General features: G+C 39.3%; 1 protein-coding gene and 1 pseudogene across 1 annotated transcript in view; one reads left to right on the plus strand and one right to left on the minus strand.

The window, feature by feature from the left end:
• Positions 1-12097, plus strand: part of MAN2A1 (mannosidase alpha class 2A member 1) — a 160255-nt gene that overhangs the window by 448 nt on the left and 147710 nt on the right. The gene's annotated exons all lie outside the window — the stretch shown is intronic.
• Positions 9291-9619, minus strand: LOC102760490 (annotated as a pseudogene).

The following is a 12097-nucleotide window of genomic DNA, read 5'->3' on the forward strand; positions in this document are numbered from 1 at the left end:
TGACCGCCCCGGGGCAGCCCCTCGGCCTGCGGAGGGTTAAGCTGCACAGGCCCCGAGCGCGCATCCAGTCGCGGAAGTGGATTCCGCAGACCCCAGCGGCGAGGTGTTTTGACCCCACCCACGCTTTAGAAATAGACAAAAGTTTAGTGGGTGTTGCAGTCCTCGTCGAGGTGAATCGGCAGGGTTGGTTTTAGTGTCGTCATTCTTCAGCTATGACATCGGGTTGGTTCGGAGCAGAGGTGGGAGCCTAGCGGGGAAGCGCGTGTTATACCCCAGCCGGAAGCTGTGGGGCGCTCAGCCCTGTGCCCGGTGGTCGAGTTGTCAAAGGAGGGGGGAAAAGGATCCCTCTTCAGTCTTTTATTTAAAGTTGCTAAGAATAAGCAAACGGAGAAGGATGCCGCGCCGCGTGTATTTCGTTTCTAGTTATTTGCCACTGACCAGGACGCCAAGGAAGTTTTAGTTGAACTGGGTGTTGTGTAGTATCCTCTGTAATGAATGAACCCGAGAAACTCAAAACCCTGACCATCGGATCCTACAACCACTTGATTAAGGGATAGAAAAACGTGGAAGAGCAAGTTGACGTGTTAGTGTGTGTGTGTTAGTGTGTGTGTGTGTGTGTAACACCTTAAAGGACCAAAGAATACGTATCCTTGTCATTTGTTCTTGTGATACGTTAGGGCAAAAGGCTTGACTTTATTTCAAATTAAACTACTGACTTTTCCTGAATTATTATAGAAGTGAAAAAGACCTCCATGTGGATGCTACCATCGGTTTAGAACACGCAAAGTATTTTGCAGATGTGAGGTAGTGAAAATCTTGTTATAAACAGATGTATCAAAAAATTTTAAAGCTTCTGTTTCTTCGAAGTACAGTAGTCTGATAGGGAAAAATATGGTGAGATTTATATACATGGGGTATCTTTAAATCTTGAGTTTAGAGTTTGTTTAGTGCTTGTTAAGATTGGAAAAAAGTTTTAAAAAGGATACACTCTGTGAAGCAAGAGCAAAAGGAGGAATTCTAGGCCTTGTTTAATATTCTGTTTAATAATTTTGGGGCTCATTTTACTGTAATTCCTCCCTCCCTTACCCCCAATAACCCTATTTAAAAATTTTTTTCATTACAGGAAAAAATCATGAAAACTGATATATTTAACTTAAAGTGTTATCTTGAATTAGGTATTTGGGTTTGGTTTGATGATCACTTGGAAATGATTTTTGCAAACATCTGGGGCTGCAGTTGACAACCTTGACATTTTACTGTTGCTGAAGAAGTGAATGACTCATTCAGTTACTGGGACATCTCAGGCAAAGTTAATGCAATATTTTAATATACAGCCCTAGTCCTTGTCAAGGGGCTGAATTTCTGCTTAGAGTGTAAAGCATTTCATGGCAAGTGACAATGGCTGCTAGAAGAGAAGGCCCTGGGTGTTTTCTGTTTTGTGTGCAAGAGGAGAGGGTTTGGTAGATGGAGGTTTTTGTATTTAAGGGTATGCTTCTCAGATTTTCAGTACTGGATTTCTCTGCTGATTTAGTTTCGGAGAGCCACTAAATCCCCAAGCAGGTGGACAGGATAAACCTGATGTAAGCCTAACTTGTGTGTCTGATACCAGTCTTCCATGATAAACTCTATTTCCTTACCATCACCCAGTAGGTAAGGAAACTGAGGCACAGGGAGATGAACTTGTCCAAAGTCACACAGCTAAAAGCTGAGATTTGAATAGGCGGCCTTTGGGGTCTATGCTGTCAGCTGCTGGCTGTACTGTCTCTTAGTAATCTTTTATCTACTGTTAGGCCCCAGCCTACTTGTAGAAAGACCTGATGGGGAAGCCAGAGAACATGTTGTTCCTTAGCTTATGACTGTAATTTTTCAAATGTAATTTTTATTATGAAACCCTAATTAATATGCTCCTTTTACTGAACACGTAATACTTAAGGTTTATACCTCCCCCAGAGTGTCTTCTAGCTCTCTTCAGAGCTAAACACTGTAATGAAAATCATTGTGTAACCCAGCATCCAACATTTGACTTGATTATTTATTTATTTTTTTACTACTACTATCATGTAAACCTGAATTTGATGAGAACACCAAACAGCAGAACTTAGATTGCAGTGTATCATAGCACTTTGTGTGGTTGGCTACAGAATTCCTTAGTTATGTTAGAGCCGAGGTAGGCAGGCACTAATGTCATTGATGCAAGTGGAGTGCTTTATCTAGGAAGGGATTGAAACCTCTGATTTGTCCATTTTAGTTTCTTTCAGTTAATATGGAACCTTCAGGAAGATATATAGTCCATTTTATAAGATATGTTTTAAAACCATCCTAGATTAAGAGCAGTCTATTTTGCTGTTATTCTGGCTTTCACTCCTTCCTTCCTCCCACAACTCTGTGTTTCCCACCACTTGGCCAGACTCGGGGGTAAAAGTGGGCCCAATTCAGGGTGCTTCAGTTTCTCCCACCCTAGAGCAGCTGGCTGCTTCTAAGATAGTCTTTGGAAGTCTTTCCCCTGTGCTCCTGGGAGGAATTTCTTTGAGGCCTGGAGGCAACAGGTGGCCTTGTCTGTTTTAGCTATGTACATATTTCAGGGTTAATATATCTCAGCTAGAAAAATTAATAAAAATTTAACTCTGAATGAAAGGCTGGCAAGGGCTTAATGCCCTAAAGATGATGTTTTGAGGTAGTGTAAGAATTCCAGCAGCTGGAAAGGAGAAACATTGTCAAGGTCTTTCTGAAATGCTTTATCACTTCTTACAAGCATATTTCTCAAGTTACATAGGATCAACTGTGTGTATAATATGATGTCTTTTGTTTGGGTCTGGAGAGTTAAATTAATGAGCCAGGTTTTGTATAACAAATGATCAATCTTTAAATAACAAGTATAGCATAGGACCATAAGGATTAATAGTAACTTTTGGGACTGATGAGAAATATGAAAATGAAGTTTCAGACTGTATTATTGTACCTAGATAAAGTGAGAATGTCTTTACATAAGTATTCCATTGAAAGAAACTGGAAAGTGGGGACTATTGTGCCTTTTGGTTTTTTAACTTTTATTGTAAAAGTGTAATACACATATAAAAATAAGCTTAAACGCTTTACATCTCTAGTACTTTTTAAAGAGTCCAACATAGATGATGTTTAATAAAATTAGACCTCCACTCTCCAGTTGTTTTATCTCGCTTTAAGAAATTTGTGAATCTTTAATGATAGGTAGAAAAACATGATCTTCCCTGCTTCTTCACACTCTATTGTGCTCTATCTAAACTGTAGCACGTGTTGCTGGTGTTTGGGCAGGCGTGTGTATGGGAGCTTGTTTCATTTTGTGGGGTACAATGTTTGAGATCTGTGACTTTGGGGGGGGGTGGAACTTCGACAGTGGTGGCAACTAGGCTTTTAGGAGGAATGCAAGAAAGCCTCTGGTGAGGCTGGTCTCCTCTACCCGCCCCGCGTCCAACAATCCTGCAGGACTCCTCCTGCCCAGCACGTTTCACTAACACTCAACTTACTTCCTATACACCCCTGGGACAAACACTCGTGACTGCATCTGGTCTGAAGGTTTCAGTTTATTATTTCTTAAATTGAATTGAATGTGCTGTTCCCAGATCAGCACTGCTGTCAAGGCCTAAACAAGTCCGTTTATTTGGGGATGTTGCAATCCTGTTTTGCAGGAGATTTTCTGTTACTCGTTAGCATTAAGGGATTTCTGGGTTGAGGAAAAAGCATTGACTAAAATTACCAGTTTTATTTGTTGTTTTCACTTTGAGTCAGCTATTGCTTTTTGTGATGGCTGTTAAAACTTTGGCCTTTTTTGACAGATGGCATAAGTATTGAGATTTTCCTAGAAGGAGTAGTTCAGTAGCTGCTTCTGATCCCCTGCTTAATTATTAGCTTTTTTCTTTTAGTCCAACAGTCTGTTTTTGTTTGTTGTTCCCTCCCTTCCATAGAGAGCTTTAAGAAAACGGGAAGATATTCAGCAGCTGCGACATGATCTCTGGTTGCTGGATCATAAAGTCATTTTGACCCCGTATGTCTTGGTGGTCAAGTTCATAGTAGCATAGCATCTGCTTTTCCAGTACATAAAGAACTAAAGAGGGGAGGAGGAACTCTGAAAGAGTGAATTTTGCTTTTTTTCATAGTTGTCAAGAGGAAGCAGACTATTTTAGCTAAAAGGGGTTTCTCTTTCAGTAGCAGATTTCAAGCCATGCTGCTAATTTTAAGGTTGAAATCATGCTTAGGATCAAATAAGTGCGAGGGTTAATTGTATTGAAATAGAGTTCAAACCTAGTATATGAAACCTAGTTTGAGTATTGTTAAATGTGCCTTATGATAGGAGGAAGTAAATCCTTTGCTTTAAATACACTCAGTTTCTTGAGGTCATAACATAATTTTTTCTGTGAGATGCTTTAATGTTGTTAGTACTTTTATGCCGACAAGCATATAGTAGTTATCCATTAAATAGTTTTATTTTTTAAATTTTGTTACTCCTCACCTGAGAATATTTTTTCCATTGTTTTAGAGAGAGAGAGAGAGAGAGAGAGAGAGAGAGAGAGAGAGAGAAGGAAGAGGAGGAGGAGGAGGAAGAGGAAGGGAAGGAGGTGGAGATAGATAGAAATACCCATTTGAGAGAGACATATTGATTGGTTGCCTCCTGCACCTGCCCCAACTGGGATAGGGAGCAAACCTGCAACCCAGGTAAGAGCTCTTGACCTGGAATCAAACTTGTGATCTTTCAGTGCATGGGCTTACACTCAACCACTGAGCCACACCAACCCAGTAAATATTTTACGTTAAAGTTTTAACTTTAACATGCTGTTTTCTAAAGAAAATATCAACCTTGAAGCACTTCAGCTTAAAATTGTACAAATTCTATCTTTGTCTGCCTTATATCATCATTGCTATTGTAACATTTTGGTGTGGGGGCTGTCCTGTGTGTTGTAGAAGCATCTTTGTCTCTACTCAGAATATGCCAGAAACACCTTTTTTCCTCCTTTCCCTCAGGTGTAGCAACTCAAAATGTCCCCAGACGTTGTTGAATGTCCTATGGAGCAAAAATCAACCTTATTGAAAACCAGTTTGGCTGCAGTCTATCCAAAAGCCTATTCTTTATACACTGCTCTTTGTTAGCATTTTGTGTTTTAGGAAGGAGTGATCAAAAGGCTTAATTTTAATACTCAAAAAGATATCTAGCATTTTTGGATGATTGGCATCCTTTGTCTGGATGCCTAAAATTCACTTACATATTTAGGATTCTAATTGCAATATGTTATAGGAAATATGAGGGTAGATTATGTTCATATACAAGTTAAGGAAAAAATGGAAGATTATTATAATGAAATTTAATTTTTAAAAAGTTGGATATATTTATTCTGAGAAAAGCATTATGGAGAAAAGGTGATGGTAGGTAGATCATCTTTCACTTTCTGCAAGCTGAATTAGAGATTGGCAGTAGTCCAGGTTGTATTCCCTCTACTTTTTAGCACAGGAAGATAAGATATATTGATTAGTAACAAGGTAGTATAAAAGTCATATGTAAAAATAATTGGAGATATCTAAAATTTTCTTAGCAAATTATTTCCTTTCTTCAGTGTATCATTGTTTTATGTTAATTCTAATGATTCTGGTTACTGCATTTTGTATCCTTTCTTGAGATGAGAAAAAGCAGGGAAAGTGGAAAATAAAGTGCGTGGAGACTTCCTCTATTCATTTCATTTTTTTCTAAATAGCCTTCTTTAAAGAAAGGGGGTTGAAGGTAGGGTTAGGAAAAGAACAAAGTTCTTGGCAAATATCTTCCTTCCTTCCCTTTTGTCTCCAAGACCTCTGGTCTTAAACTATGCCTAAGTCAGCTGCCAAATCTAGACTGCCACCTTTGTAGGGCCACAAGGTAAGGATGCTTTTTATGTTTTTAAATGGTTAAACATTTCATGTCATATCCACAACTCATTTTTCTGTGAATTGTGCTATAAGGGCAGGTGGCCCACAAAGGCAAACATATTTTTAAAATGGCCCTTTACAGAAAATAATTCTCTAATTATTGGTTTAAACTGTATTTCTCTGTTATTAACATTGGAGACTTGTAGTGTGGTTTGACCTTGAAGTAGAGATGGGTTAATTAAAAAGAAATAAAAGTCTCATACTAGTAAACTGGTCGTTATATAAGCATTCATCAAATTTAGTTTGTATTTTGGGAGTGTGGTTTGAAACTAGTGTTATCTGCATGTTCATAGATTTCTAGGTATCCACAGAGAACTTTCGTGCTGGATTACAGACATGTTTGACATGTTTAATTTGTTTTCTTCCTATCACCTGAAGGTTTCTCACTGCAGGACTGCTCTGGGACACAGGGTTCTAGGGCATGAACTATATAAGATTAATCAAGTCTCAAGATTGAAAACCATAACTTTATAATATTTGGATTTATAATAATTTACAGATAGACTGAATTGTGAACCTAATCTGACTACTGGGGTTATTAGTAATCTATAGAGGGAGAGCCAGTGTCTAGGTATCTTCCTCATAAACCAAAGATCTGGGCCAGAATTTGCAGTCTTCTCTGGAACCCTAAGGGCTGCTCAGCATGGAGGCAGAGAACTACAAGGATGTCTGAAAGGGCACTGGACTGCTATCCTACTTACCAAAGAGTAATTAATTTCTGCTCATTTTAATCCTTCTTCATGCTTCTTAAAGATAATGTGTGACTTTCTTCATTCCTTGTGGCAGAGGCCACCATCCCTTTTTTGTCCTCAGAGATTTTGCTGTCATCATTAATTTGCTGTAGAGTTAGTATGAACAAAGTGGGGGTAATTCTTCTCATTGAGTGGTGTTACAACTTCTAAGTATATTTTCCCATTTTTAAATGTATGCATTTTTCACATGTAAATGGGTTTCCCCAATGGCTTCCTTTTCAGGTTAGTGCCTTAAGAGGTTCAGAGAAATTAAATGCTTTTTCCAAGGCAGAGTAGGCCCCAAAATGTGTTCCAGTTCCACCAGTGAGCTCATTATTCTGAATCAGGAGACTGGAGAGCCAGGGAATTTGCTGATTTTTTTTTTTCCCTTTTAAACACCTTTCCTCCAGCATGGCTAGTGTTTAGTTTTGTGGTGGGAAGCTCTTCTCCTTCAGGGTAAGGCTGTACGTTGGGGCAGAAGATGTCCTTTGAGCAGTTCCCCTCTGTTCCTTCATACCAAAGATGTAGAGAAATGTGGAATTTTTGGGCCTTGGCTTTGTGGTAGATTTTTTAAAAAAATCCTGTGGAGCATTAGACGATGGAAGTCTGAGAGTATGAATCATTCTCAGAATTATTTTCTACACAAAAAAATTTGCATTTTTAGAACCCAATGAGGTATTCTTTTTAATATTCACCAGAACCCCAGAAAAGTGGTAATATGAACAAAATCAGACATAGAATTTTAGAGTAGGGAGAGTGCTTCCAGGTCTGGTAATTTAGTCTTTGGTTTTTCAGATAAGGACACTGAGACATATAAAATTCAGAATTTTGCCCCAGATTTCAGAACCAGTCACAGCATACCTAAGACACTATAATTCAGTGGCCCTTCTTTTGTACTATACCCAGCATATATTTGAAAACTTCCTATGTATTCAGCACTGTGGAGATTACAATAGACATACTAGATACATTACTTGCTTTGAAAAGGCTTCTTGGTTATTTGAGGAGATGTAACTGCCATTTGTGAAATAATAAGAGACAGTTAAGTGTCATTTAATGGTTCAATAAGAGTTAAAGAAGTTAAAACAGTGCCTGGCATTCAGTAAATGTCAGTTATTACCAATGAACAAATATTTATGAACAGAGATTTACCTATTATGTATTAGGCACTGTTGTAGGTTCTGGTTATACAGGAGCAAAAAATAAAATAAGACTCTGTAATCTTAATTCATATCCTCTTACTTTTTTTGTTTTGTTAATCCTCACCTAAGGATATTTTTTAGTTGGTTTTTAGAGAGAATAGAAGGAAGTGAAGGAGGGGGAGAGAGAATCAAAATGAGAGAGACATGTTAATTGGTTGTCTCCTGCACGATCCCTGGCCCCAGATCAGGGATTGAACCTACAATCCAGGTACATGCCCTTGACGGGGAATTGAACCCACTGCCCTTTGGTGCACAAGGGGATGCTCCAACCACTGAGAAACACTAGCGAGGGATGAATTCATACTCTTGATAAAAGGGCAAAGGTTTTAAAGGGAATTTGGAAGCAACAAAGTTATGGTTATGGCCCAGGCCAAGCTGACCAAAGGACTTGGGAAAAAAGCTAGGCTTTTCTGATTGGGTAAGACTTTGAAGAGAGAAATAACATTCTGAATATGAATACAATGCTTTCAAAGGCTTGGAGTCATGAAGGAACCCAGAATCATAAGAAGTGAGGAGATTGACTTGGAATCTGTGTTGCATGTTAAGAGTAGTTGGGAAAACAGGGTAGGTAGTTTGGGATCTGATTGTGAATTACCCTGAGAACCACTCTGAAGAGTTATGAGTTAGACAGAAGTAAACCATTTGAAGTTACTCAGTATACCAGAAAGCTGCTTGAGAAAAGCAGGACTGGAAAATTAATTTCATAGAAAATTTTAGACCCAGAAGACAGCTAAGAGTATATTCAATCTAGATTATTCTGGTAGTAGTGTGTAGGAAGACTCGGAAGCAGTAAGGAGCTGAGAATCTGTTGAGGTTATCCTATCTAATAAAGACAGAATATGCAAATTGACTGTCACTTCTCGACAAAGATGATGGCGCCCACAGCCAATAAGGAGGAAATATGCAAATTGACGTGACAAAGATGGTGGCAGCCGGATCGGGGCGCAGGTGTTCCTCCCCACCCCACCTGGTCCAGGCCTCTGGGCAGCGCACGAAGGCAGTAGGTGGAAAGGCAGCAAGGTGACTCTGGGCTGGAGCGAAGGCAGAAAGGCATCTCCGGGCCGGAGCGAATGTGGAAAGGTGGCTCTGGGCCAGAGCAAAGGTGGTGCCAGTACCCAGGGGAAGGAAGGCCTATTCTTGCACAAATCTTCATGCATCAGGCCTCTAGTATAGACATAAGGCAGTAAATCCTTATACTAGTACTGAATTGGCTCGAGTCAAGAGGAAGAGGAAGTATGTGGCGACATTCTGTAAAAAGAAGCAGCAAGGCTTTCTAACAGATTTGATAAAGGGTTGGTTTGAGTGAACCATTTCTTCCACCTTTTTCCTTTGGGGTATTAGGAGACTGTCTGTACTGTTTGCAGAAGGGGATAGTTTGAAAGATAAGCTGGTTTGGAAGCCAAGTTCAGTTTCTTTTCTTTTTTTCTTCTTTTTTTGTATCCAAAATGTGTTTATTGGAATGGGTTCCCACTCATCTTGATTTGAGGTGCTTTTAGTGCTGCTTCCTTCTGAAGGAGCATCCTTCTGTAAGCCTTGCTTTTCCTCCTCATGGCTGACAGAGAACAGTGGAGCAACCAACACACAAAACTACCATTTATGCATGGCTAAAGACGGTGGTGATTTTATAGCATCCTGGCCATTTTACATGCATGAAGTAGGAATTGGGGCTCTGCACCATGTGCTTCTTCCTGTGTTTCCTCTTCTCTTCTGGAGAAGGACGGAGGAATCCTTAGCGAGAGGCATATTGTAGTGGGGAGGTCGTCATCACCAGAAAGGCTTCAGTTTCATTTCTGATGATGTGAACATTAGTAGAAATAGCCAAGTAGGCTGGAATGCCAGAGTGAGAGATCAGGGAAGAGAGATGCTGATCTGATAGTCATCAGTATATGAGAGTGAATGAGCTCACTTGGGACTCTGCTTTGTGAGAAGAGAGCAGAGAGCCAAGTACATTTCTTATAGCCAAGAGCTTCACTTCTTATATTAAGATTATTGTGTAGCAGATGTTAATAAATTAAGCAGCTTGTATTCAAATTGTCAGAAGCCAGATCATTGATCAGCACACCTAAGAAAAGATAAATATATCATAAGGAAAAATTTCAAAGAATAATTTGAATAGGAAATCATTCTTTCTAGGCTTAAGAAAAGAAAATTCTTTGTGTGTGTGTGTGTGTGTGTGTGTGCGAGAGAGAGAGAGAGAGAGAGAGAGAGAGAGAGAGAGAGAGAGAGAAATGGAGAAGGATAGATATTTAATTAAATATTAAAAGGCAATACCCGAAGTAGGGACCTCAAAGTTCAAGGTTATTCTGAAGTTAGATTTCTGAGGATATCAGAAATCCAACTGCTTCTTGTTTATGGTGAAGAAGAGTCCCTACTCTTGGATTGGTTGGTGACCCCTCCCCCCCCATAAATTGAAGAAGAACTGTCTTTGTGCCCAGGCCACTCGTGAAAATTGTAGTGCCAAATGAGGACAACACTGGAGATTCAAGATATTTCTTGTGACTTTTATGGAGAAGATCTAACCAATAATTTCTTAAAAGAAGAATAAAAAGGTTTGAGAACCCAAGAATTTATATCCTTAACTCTTCTTTGAGGCAGATGGTATGACATTTAGACGTTTGCTATTATTGTAATTTTATATATTATATAGTGCCTTCCTATTGCATTGTTGCTTCTGTGGTATTTACCAGGTCCCACCTTACCCTTGGGGAGCAATTGCTTCAGATGAATTGTTATAAAGAAAAGTCAGTGGGGAAGGACTTGTAAAACTATATAATCCTTGGTGCTTGTAAAGTTAGTTAGGAAATTCAGAATTTAGAGAGGGGTAAAAGGAGCTTATTGAGGAAATGATTACTATATATAAGCTAATTATCTACTTAATACAACTCTATTTTCAGAGGCTCCCAAAACTATTTCTGTATGAAAAACCATCTTAGACATGTCAGTTGCATTTATTTAACAACAGGTCCTAAAACACAATATATGCCATTCATCCATGGGAGTTTAGATAGTATAAATGGATAGTGCATAATAACACCTGTATAAAAAGACAGGCATATGGCAAAAAATATAAGAAAGATGACCAACATAGACCAGCAATCATTGGCCAGATGACATATGACAGTATGACTCTGGTTCTCTAGGAATTGTTGCGGTATCAAAGTACATCTCATAAACTTCCATGAGTAGTCTTGGGTAAAATATACTGTTGACATATTATCTCAGAAGAGAAATACAGTAAAAATACATTTTAGAAGAAAAATCAGTATGGTTAAAAAAAACACTTTTTTTAAGCAAAAAGTATAAAGAAAATAATGTTCCACAGAGCAATTTGACAAGTATTAAATTAAAAAAATATTCTATTAGACAACACTTAATTTGCTTAGCACTAGATGCAGTTATTAAATGTATTTGAAAGTAATAATGCTACATTGTATGAGAATATTTTATAATCCAAACATTTTGCCTTATTTACAGGTCCTTTTTCTAATAATAGTTATTAAAAAGATACCTGTTTGGCAGAATCTCATTTATATAGCAATGTGGTGCCTAAAATGTTGCCTCAATAGGCAGTGGTTTCTGTGATGCTGCGTTAGGCTAGTGCAGGTGGGCTTTATATGGTTCTAATTTAAATATACATCTGGAAGCTCACAGCATGGAGATGGAGCTGTGTCCTCAAGCAGAAGAAAGTGCCAGCAACTGGAATCATGATCATGCTTTGGAGGTGGTGAGAGGGTGGGGATTACAAAATTGAGGAAAACCTGAGTGGCCTGTTGTTATTTTAGGTGTGGGTTGAGCATCTTCTATAGTGATGCTTGCAGCTGCAGAGTGTTTACCCAGGTGCAGCCACAGTCCTGTGAGTACCCCACCAGAGCAAGGGATGGTGAGCTGTGAGTCCCAGCTCTTCCCTTCACAACCCCATTGCAGGGACTCTTGTCATATATCTGTATCCTGCATCTAGCAGCCTCTGTTACTGTCACATCTAGGCATGTGTGAGGTTATGAATATGATTTGCCAGGGCAAAGAATGCATTGCACTTGTGTTTTAGCAAGGTATTATATAATTAAGTACTAGAGGCCCGGTGCACAAAAATTTGTGCACTTGGGGCGGGGAGGGGGGAGTCCCTCAGCCCGGCCTGTGCCCTTTCGCAGTCTGGGACCCCTCGGGAGATAACGATCTGCTGGCTTAGGCCTGCTCCTGGGTGGCAGAGGGCAGGCCCAATCCCTAGGTGCAGCCCCT

This window comes from Myotis davidii, unplaced genomic scaffold, assembly GCF_000327345.1.
Source record: "Myotis davidii unplaced genomic scaffold, ASM32734v1 scaffold812, whole genome shotgun sequence".
NCBI lineage: Eukaryota > Metazoa > Chordata > Mammalia > Chiroptera > Vespertilionidae > Myotis > Myotis davidii.